This window comes from Hemiscyllium ocellatum, chromosome 3, assembly GCF_020745735.1.
Source record: "Hemiscyllium ocellatum isolate sHemOce1 chromosome 3, sHemOce1.pat.X.cur, whole genome shotgun sequence".
In the NCBI taxonomy this organism is placed as follows: Eukaryota; Metazoa; Chordata; class Chondrichthyes; order Orectolobiformes; family Hemiscylliidae; genus Hemiscyllium; species Hemiscyllium ocellatum.
Genome location: NC_083403.1, coordinates 110,754,309 through 110,764,613, shown reverse-complemented (window position 1 = coordinate 110,764,613; position 10,305 = coordinate 110,754,309). Strand labels below are relative to the sequence as shown.

The following is a 10,305-nucleotide window of genomic DNA, read 5'->3' as shown; positions in this document are numbered from 1 at the left end:
TTCACAATCTACAGACCCAGAAAATAACACTGTCTTTTTGCCCTAGAAAACAGTGCTCCAGGATAACTTAGTACTTGTGATTTATATTTTTAAAAATGTAATCAAGAGACTGATTTCCATAAAACATATAATCAAGAAAGAACCCACACTATTCAGTACTACAGACTTATAGCAAGCTCACACATTAAAAGCTATGCACTTACCTGTTCCTGTGCTGGTTCTTCCAAAGTCAGCTGTAAATTTCATGTTTGTTAATTTTTGGTGTCTGATATCCAGGGATACATGAACCCAAACAGCAAAGGCAGTAATTGTGCAGATTCACTGTTGTGTCAGTTAGCAGGTTTCTTCCTCTCTGTCCCTCCTGACCATGTGCTTGCTTTCTTTGTCTGCCTTTCTTCCTTTTTAAAGTACCATTGTTTTGACTTTTTTCTCTCCAAAGTTCCAAAATAATGTGACACCATATAAAACAGTAATATCTGCTCCTGGAATTTGAGGAAATCACCTCCAACACTTCAAGAATGGAGCAGCTCTTACAGCTGCAACATTTTCCTCTCCTCCACCTTAGATTATCCAGAATCAACTTGAGTGAAAAAAAGTAGTCATAAGATAACAGGTTACATTAGTCTAAGGCTGGTTAACTACATTTCCATTGCATAAAATATATGGTTATTTCCTAAGAGGTAGTAACTCTGTCTATGCTACATGGCTTTGATTGTGAAACTGACTACCAGTTAACAACAAACTATAACAACTGACTAACTTCTCTTCGAGATTATAATTTATATATCAGTGGGCAGAGTTATTCCAAAATTTGAGTTAATCTTTTCAGATTGTCTGCCTTATATAAATGGTAAGGCCTTTAACTCCTGCTGGGAGTCACTTGCCTCATCCTTCCAGTGAGCATTTGGTCTTTTCTGCTGCCTCTACTCAATCTCCAGTGAAGCTGTATCTGAAGCAGAACTGCTGCTATTGCCCATGTGACTAGGAGTAAATGGTGTCCGTGTGACAACATTTCAGAATTTCACAATTACTTCTGCATGTCCAGCACCCCTCTTTGTTGATTTAAAAGCCTTCTTGCAGCTCCTCCAACAATGTGATACAGAATCAGAAAGTAGAGAGCCAAAAGCACTTCATCTGCAAGTTGGAGAATGATGCCTTCAAATGGACTTAGTGGTAAGGTCTCTGAAGTTGCAGAGCACATGTTTAGCTATGTACATAATGGACAGAGCATTAACAGCAGCGGGAAGGTCTAGAATGGCAGATTAGGATTGTCAGATTAGTATTGGGCTATTACAGATGTCATGGTCTCACTGTTCAGCACATTCATTGTGTACTGTAATGATAAATTTTGTAAACATTTGTTGTCTTACTAGCTGGGGGAATCAGTCTGTTGTGTCAAGGAACTAGCAATCCAGATACTTAAGTAAATATCCTGGGAATGAGAGTTCATTTGCCGCCATGTCAGCTGGAAGTTCAATTAATGACAATCTAGAATATAAACCTAGGCTCAGTAATGTGAAACTACCATCAATTGTAGTAAAATTCATCAATCTGGTTAACATAAATCTTTTGGGGAAGGAAATCTGCAATCTTTACCTGGATTTATGACTCTGGATTCCAATATGATTCAATCTTCCCTACTCTCTCTTAAATGACCTGACCAGTTAGTTAGTTCAGGGGCAGTTAGGGATTGGGAACAAACATTGGCCTTGCCAACAACATTCTCATCTCATGAAAGAATAAAGAAAATGTATTCAAGGGACGGCTAGATACAGCACTTAAGGCGAATGGGAGAAAGCAAGATTAGGCTATTGAGTTGGATGATCAGCCATGATTGTGATGGATGGTGGAGTAGGCTCAAAGGGCTGAATGGTCTCCTCCTGCTCCTATCTTCTGTCTTAGAAACACTCTAAACATGAGTGAACATTTCCAGGACTCATGATGGGTGATCATCAAACATAATTGATATTGGGGGCAGATGATCAGAAGCTTGGCCAAAGAGCTGATTCAAAGGATCTTCTTTAAGGACAATGAGAGTCAAGGGAATGAATTCAGAGCTTGGAGACTGGGCAGTTGAAAACATGGCCGTCAATTGAGGAATAAAATTGGGCACATGTGTGAGGACAGGATTGGAGAAGCACAAAGATCCAGGAGGGTTGTAGGGCTAGCAATCCTACGGAAATTGTGCAAGTGATGGAGTGATTTCAAAACAAGGATAAGAATTTTAACTTTGAGGCATTGTTGGTCCATGAGCCAATGTAGATCAGTGAGCTGAGTGAAAAGGACTGGCTGCCATTCCAGGTCCCATATCAAAATGACGAGGCTGGACAATCACCCAATTTTTTATCCATGCCCCACTGTGAATCATTAGACTTGATAAAGGAGGGGGAAAGTGTAAACAGAATGAAAAACTGACCTATCTCTGCTCTTTGTCTGGAAAATAAAACTCAAAACAATGGCCACTATAATCTACGGATCTGTGCCTCCATCTATTTGTAGCTGTGCTAACTGTATAAATAGAAAGCCTGTCTACACATCCGTTATCAGTTCAGCTGTCTGAAAGTTCTGTTGAAGAAGTTTCACAGTGCTGTGAATTCCAGCATGTAAATGACTTTTTAAAGATAACACAATGATGTAGCTGAACACCAAGTGTCTTGGAAGCACAGTGGAGCAAACAAGCAGGAGGCAGAAACTTCCACTAGTAAGACATTTTTAATTCGCTGCTGGTAAGAAAATAAAAATGGGCTTACGTTAGTCATGTTCTATTTGTATGATTGGGTTGGTTGGAAGTGCAGCTGTTGTTAAATTAAAAAAAGCCTTGCTTTGAGTAACAGAGCAGTGTCCTAATGGGTATCATTCATCTGTAGCCTGTGCCCTTGAAGATTCGCAGCTTTTTCTTTTTAGGCTCTTTGTTTGGATTGATATCATCTTAAAAGGGTAAGCCTGAATTATTGGAAGCTACTAGACGTTTTTAATAAAAATATGTTATGTTTGGGAAACAGTTTTAATAACTTCATAGCTCAACTATCTTCCAATGATGGGTGGTTAATGGAATTGGTTCTCATTGCTTTATACACAAAGCTACATGTAATGCAAATTGTTCTTCTCATGTGGGACAGATGATCTTTCCAATGCCATAGCATTTGATGTGTCAGAGGGTTGGCAGTGACGGAGAAAAATAATTCTACACTTAAAAATGATAAAATGATTAAGATATTTGATTTATTCTAGGAGGGGCTGAAAATCATGAAATATTGCAGAATTCTTTTTGTTTCTCTGGAGTACTGTGTGCTGTTCTAGTCACCTCATTACAGGAAGAATGTGATAGCACAAGGGGAGACACAGAAAAGGTTCACCAGGTTGTTACCTGGGATGAAGAAATTAAGCTTAAAGGAGAGACTAGATAGGCTTGGATTGTTTTCTTTTGAGCAGAGAAGACTGAGAGGAACATTAATTGAGGAGAATAAGATTGAGGGGTATGGACAAGGTGAGTAAGGAGCAGCTGTTCCCCTTGGTTGAGGGGTCACTCACAAGAGGGCATAGTTTTAGAGTAAGGGACAGGAAATTCAGAGGAGATTTGGGAAAAATGCATTTTCACTCAGCAGGTGGTGGGAATCTGCAATGCATTGCCTGGGAAGGTAGTGGAAGCTGGAAATCTTATAACCCTTAAAAAGAATTTGGACAAACATTTCGAATGTCATAAAATTCAAGGATAAGGGACAAGTAGAGAAATTGGGATGAGTGCACCTTTCCTTGTACACCAGGTTATAGTCCAACAGGTTTAATTGGAAGCACACTAGCTTTCGGAGCGATGCTCCTTCATCAGGTGATAGTGGAGGGCTCAATCCTAACACAGAATTTATAGCAAAAATTTACAGTGTGATGTAACTGAAATTATACATTGAAGAATTGATTGTCTGTTAAGCCTTTCATCTGTTAGAATACAGTGATAGTTTCACTTCTTTCATGTGTAAATCACAAAACCTTTTTTTAAAAAGTTGCATTCTCGAGCTAACTGTTAACAATGGTGATAGCTAGACAATATATTGAAGGTGTTGGCCCCCTGTGTTCTCTGTCTATGCCATGATGTTTAGATTGATTCTAATCTAAAAAGTGAGATAATGGAGTTTTACATAAATTCATGCAGCTTTTGAGCTCAGAGTTCTACATGAGCAAAGTACAATGTTACCCTGCAAATACAAATTCACCCCACAAAATATATGTGTGCATGTGGGTCTTTGTCTGTGTGTGTGTGTGTGTGTGTGTGTGTGTCTGTCTGTCTGTCTGTCTGTCTGTCTGTCTGTTTGGGTTGGGGGTTGTGAATGTGAGAAAGTGTATGTGTGTAGTGAGTCCAGAGTGTCTTATGTCTGTGAGGGGTGCATGTGTGTGTGTGTCTGTAAGGGTGTGTGTGGGTGTATGTGTGTGTAGGAGTGCCTGTGTGTGTGTGAGAGTTTGTGTGTGTATAGTGCAATGGTGGTTACCTGTAATGTGACATGAACCCAAGGTCCCGGTTTGAGGCCCTCCCTATGAGTACCGAACTTAGCTATCAACCTCTGCTCGGCCACCTTTCTCTGCTGCCTGTCCCGAAGTCCACCTTGGAGGATGGTCACCTGAAGGTCCAAGGCTGAATGTCCTGGACCACTGAAGTGTTCCCCAACTGGGAAGGAACAATGGGATGAATGGGCACCGCACAACAATCAACAGACAGGAGGGTTCCCTCCCAGTTGGGGGACACTTCAGTGGTCCAGGACATTCAGCCTCGGACCTTCGGGTGACCATCCTCCAAGGTGGATTTCGGGACAGGCAGCAGAGAAAAGTCGAGCAGGGGCTGATAGCTAAGTTCGGTACCCACAGGGAGGGCCTCAACCGGGACCTTGGGTCCATGTCACATTACAGGTAACCACCATTGCACTATACACACATACGCGCACACACACGCAACTCTCTCACTCTTTCTCTCACACACACACTCTCTCTCTCTCTCTCTCTCTCTCTCACACACTCTCTCTCACACTCTCTCTCTCACACTCTCTCACTCACTCACTCGCACTCCTACACATACATACACACAGACACATGCACCCCCTCACAGACTTAAGACACTCTGCACTCACTACACATACACGCATACACTTTCTCACACTCACAACCCAGACAGACACACACACGCACACGCACACGCACACACGCACACACAGACAAAGACCCACATGCACGCATATATTTTGTGGGGTGAATTTGTACTTGCAGGATTACATTGTACTTTACTCAAAAACTACATGCATTCATGCAGAACTCAGCTCAGAAACTGCATGAATTTATGTAAAACTCTGTTTATTTCACTTTTTAGATTAGAATCAATCTAAACATCATGGCATAGACAGAGAACACAGGGGGCCAATACCTTCAACATATTGTCTAGCTATCACCATTGTTAACAGTTAGCTCGAGAATGCAACTTTTTAAAAAAAGGTTTTGTGATTTACACATGAAAGAAGTGAAACTATCACTGTATTCTAACAGATGAAAGGCTTAACAGACAATCAATTTTGCAATGTATAATTTCAGTTACATCACACTGCAAATTTATGCTATAAATTCTGTGTGTTAGGATTGAGCCCTTCACTATCACCTGATGAAGAAGTATCGCTCCGAAAGCTAGTGTGCTTCCAATTAAACCTGTTGGACTATAACCTGGTGTTGTGATTTTTAACTTTGTACACCTCAGTCCAACACTGGCATCTCCAAACCTTTCATAGTAGTTATGTTGTTGCAGACTTGATAGGCTGAAGACCTTTTTCTGTGCTGTATGAATTTATGAATCAATGAATCTCTGAAGCTGCTCACTATAGTAATCAACAGTGAGGGAAACTGCTGACACATTGTGTATTTTCTTTCAAAGTCAATATTTTTAAAGCTCCTGTTTTTGTTTCAGATCTTCAGCATTTGCAATTCTTTGTTTTATTATGTTTAAAGCTACTGGTGAATTATGCTGGTGAATTTCTGCCTTCACACAGGTCAGATTTGGGGAGTTATAGCAGTGGTGTGCCTGGACATTTGTACTAGGATTTGTCACCCCGTGTTTCCACCTTTTTGAGAGCACAATTATGTCAGTGGATTCCTCCTCACTTGCCACCCCCACTCAGCGTGAATTGTGGGACTAATATTAGGGGAAGGCAATTTATTGAGTTCTCCTTTGTAAACTTGGATAGTAAACGAGTGCAGGAAGCAAGCATATTCATGGCAGGATTGCAAGGTGGTCACATAGAAAATCATCTCCCGACAATGCAGAAAGAGGCCATTCAGCCCCTTGAGTCTGTATCAACCCTCTGAAGAGCATCCTACCAAAATCCACTGCTCCCCCCCACTATCCCCATAACCCCACATTTAGCTAATGGCTAATCCACCACGCCTCCACATCTCTGAACTCTATGTGGCAATTTAGCATTGCTGATCCACTTAACCTCCAGTTCTCTTTGCATTGTGAGAGGAAATCGGAGAACTCAGCAGAAATCCATTCAGACACAGGGAGAACATACAAACCTCACAAACAGCCACCCAAAATTGAATCAAACCCTGGTCCCTAAGAGGCAGCAATGCTAACCACTGTGCCACCCTTGAGATTAAAGCTAATGGCAACTGATCTGCAAGGAATTAATTGTTGTTAGTGTATGGGATTTCCAGTAAGGGAGTAGCATTCCTTTAGCTGAGGAACTTGTATCACCATTGGCTAGCCCAATCAGTGTCTCCTGTTACAGGCTCCACATGTATCCATTCCACTGAGCAGGAACCTCCAGGATTGGTATTGGTTTGATGTCCACCCTTACTATGGGCTAACCAAGGTGCTGAGACTTGGAAATGTGAAAGATTGGATCCTTTAATGTGTTAAAAATGACATTGTTCATCCTAGAATTCTTTTCTGAATGAAAATTTATTGATAGTGAAACAAGTTGTTGGATTTTCCCCCTAATTTAAAGCAAAGCTATGGAAGCTGTCACTGCTTGATAAATGATGAATCTATCCTGTTAAGGAACAAAACAAAATTCAGGAAATCTACACATGTAAGTCATCATCTTAATAAAAGATTTTAGGTGGGATCTATTGCCAGGATCTAAATGCTGGGGAGAGAAGCTCCTTCCTCGGATCTACTAATTGGAAGGTGAACACATCTGGAATGCTTTCATCAAGAAACAGCTAATGGGTTTAATCACCTGTTAAGTGTGGACTGTATATTTTGAAAAGGTGCAAAGCCGGATACAGCAAAATAATCCTAGTTTTCTGAGACAAAGAGAAAGGTTGAGCCAGACATGGCTGCAAAGCAACAGAATGTGAATGTGAGAATGCTAGCAATAACAGCAGAGAAATAGCTAACATTTAACCATGAAAAGTTTGATGCATTGTCCTACACTTCACATTATATGAATTCTATTTATAACCATTTTGTTATCATACTTGAGGAATTGTCTGTATTCACTGACCTTGTACACAACCATGGCTTGATGCTTGGATGCAAAATCAGAAGTAGCCTAGAAACTCCATTATGTAATTATTAGGTTTAAGCTTCCAGAGGTCCATTTCAAGATCCATAGCCAACTATTGACTGTTTAAAAGTATACCCAATATTTCACATAAATGCATCAATTTTCACCTTCATTTGGGGTGCATTAATATATGTTATGAGCTGATTCTTGACATAGTCCAACACAAAAAAATTCAACTGTTTATAATTTGCACTGTGGCTATAATGAGCGATAATACATTCTATTTAAGTTACTTTATTTGACATGCTCTCAGCATTATTTTTGGAGAAGTGTTTGTAAAGTTCCATAGTGATTATTCTTGCTCACCTTCACTTTCTCTAACCCCTGGTCCCACCCCCACACTCCCATTCTACAGACACCAAGTTGTATCAAATGCCTTTGAATCATTTGAGAATAGCTTCTCAATGCTAAGTTTAGAATGAGATAGCTGAATAAAATATCTTACTGTCCTCCCTGAATCTTTGACATTTGAATATTGCATTTTAAGAATAGTTGTTAAACACTTGTAATGCTTTTTAATTACTTTCATAGTCAAAGAGCTGTTAAATATTTTGTTGGACCTTTAAGAGATTCTGCAGAGCAGATTTGCATACATAAGGTTAAAATTCGACTGGTTATATTGTACCAGTTTTCATGATGTGAAGCTACCAGTGTTATTACGTAGAGATGATTTTAAAGTTGAATGTAAGTGCTAGGGTTTCAGGCCTTGGTGACATTCATCTGAAGATGTTAATGTAAATGGAGACTGTACAATGCAAGCTATTTAAAGTCTGATTAGGGGCTGGGATTATTCCCATGCATTAAAGATATACCTATCCAATGCTGGATATCTAGGACTGATATCTGATATTTAGGACGGCACGGTGGTACAGTGGTTAGCACTGCTGCCTCACAGCGCCAGGGACCTGGGTTCAATTCCCACCTCAGGCGACTGACTGTGTGGAGTTTGCACGTTCTCCCCGTGTCTGCGTGGGTTTCCTCCGGGTGCTCCGGTTTCCTCCCACAGTCCAAAGATGTGCGGGTCAGGTGAATTGGCCATGCTAAATTGCCCGTAGTGTTAGGTAAGGGTGGGTTGCGCTTCGGCGGGTCGGTGTGGACTTGTTGGGCCGAAGGGCCTGTTTCCACACTGTAAGTAATCTAATCTAATCTAAAATGTTCAATTAATGACATTGAAACAAGACTTTTGTCTTTCGATCCTTTTCCAAATATGCCCATCTCACTGGCCCTAATTTTCTAAAATGAACAAGCTGGCCATTGTTCCAAAATACAGTCCAACACATTTATGTGCAGGCACGTATAAGTGGAGGGACAGGGGCCAGAAAGAGAATACTTTTGTCTAGTTTCTCCCACCCAGGCCTTCTCTAAGCTCACTTTGTCCAAATTCACTTTCCTGCAGCGTTACTCTAATTAAACTACTGACCATCAAACCTTCCTCCTGGACTGCCATATAACTGATATTATTGATTGCTTTCTCACTTCGAGCACTCTTTCCCTGTTCAAGTCCAAATCAACCCATCACCCATTCATCAAAAAACCAACCGTTGATTCTTTCTGTTCTTGCAAGCTACTAGCTCATTTCCTCTTGCCTCTCCAGAATCCTTGAATACGCTATAATCTTTTAAACTATACTCATTGTTTCTCAGAACTGCATATTTGATTCCCTTCAATCAGGTTCTGACACCCTTCCCTCCCTCAATTGTCCTGAAAAACCAATTTTACTAAAGTCAGAGAGCATCCTATATGATATCAGGTATTTCAAAATTACTTCATTGAGAATATGGCACTTTGGAAAGTTCAGGTTGCACTCCAGAGATTATTTCACAACAATCTCAACTGATAATTCATTGTTCACAGGCTGCTATACTGTTGTAAGTACCATCTTTTGGATGAGATGTTAAACATAGGATGTCTGTTCTCTCACGTGAATCCAGTTGTAAAATTGTGTAGATTCTAGACTCCTTCAAGCAATGTACCTTTAAAACAATGTGTAATGCTCCTGTATGAAGGTCCTTGCTTTCAGTCACTTCATGCTCAGTGAAATGGAGTCATTTGTATAGTCTGTTCAATGTTATGTGTAATGTAACACTAATTGTTTTGGTTCAGTGCTTATTGACTATGTATAAGTCTGACCTATCATAATTGTGCAAAAGTTGGCATTGTTCATAAACTTCAAGACATCTGTTTCAGCAAGAACCCAAGCTCTGTGATATATGTTATGTGAGTTAATATAAAAGGAAGCAGTCAGACCATATTATGAAGGCAATGGTGTTTGATCCAAAGTGCTACATCAGACATGGTAGATCCCCAGCCACTCTTTCAAAGAGTAGGGGAAGTAGCCCTGGTGACTTGGCCAAAATTTATCCCTCAATTTAAAAAAAGAGCTTGGGTTAACTAGTCATTATAATGCTGTAGTTTGTTTGAGCTTGCTATCTACAAATTAGCTGAGCCAACTCCTAAATTATAATAGTGACCATTCAAAAATACTGTTTTGTTAAAAAGCTGTTCAATGTGTACTGAGGTTGCAAAACTTCTATATCAATGTAAGTCTTTTTCTTTCTTAACGGTTACTTTTTCAGTTGGTCATGCATAAAATGTCCCTTCCAAATGTATGCTGACTATTTCTACGTTTGGTTCGTAAATGTTTTTCTATTCCATTTCTTAGTAAAAATTTCCTTCTGATGACCAACATTAAACTAATTAGTCCAGGTTCCCTACATTTGTGTTCTTTCTCTCTTTAAATATAGAAAGTACATTAGCTGTCAGT

The 10,305-nt window shown here is 40.1% G+C and overlaps 1 protein-coding gene across 1 annotated transcript in view; it reads left to right on the top strand.

Annotated features, from left to right (window-relative positions):
• Positions 1 to 2,667: 2,667 nt before the first annotated feature.
• Positions 2,668 to 10,305, top strand: part of LOC132835919 (muscular LMNA-interacting protein-like) — a 31,573-nt gene continuing 23,935 nt past the window's right edge. Inside the window, exon 1 of the mRNA XM_060855033.1 lies at positions 2,668 to 2,726. The gene's annotated coding sequence lies outside the window, so the exon portion shown is untranslated. The remainder of the gene's footprint in view (positions 2,727 to 10,305) is intronic.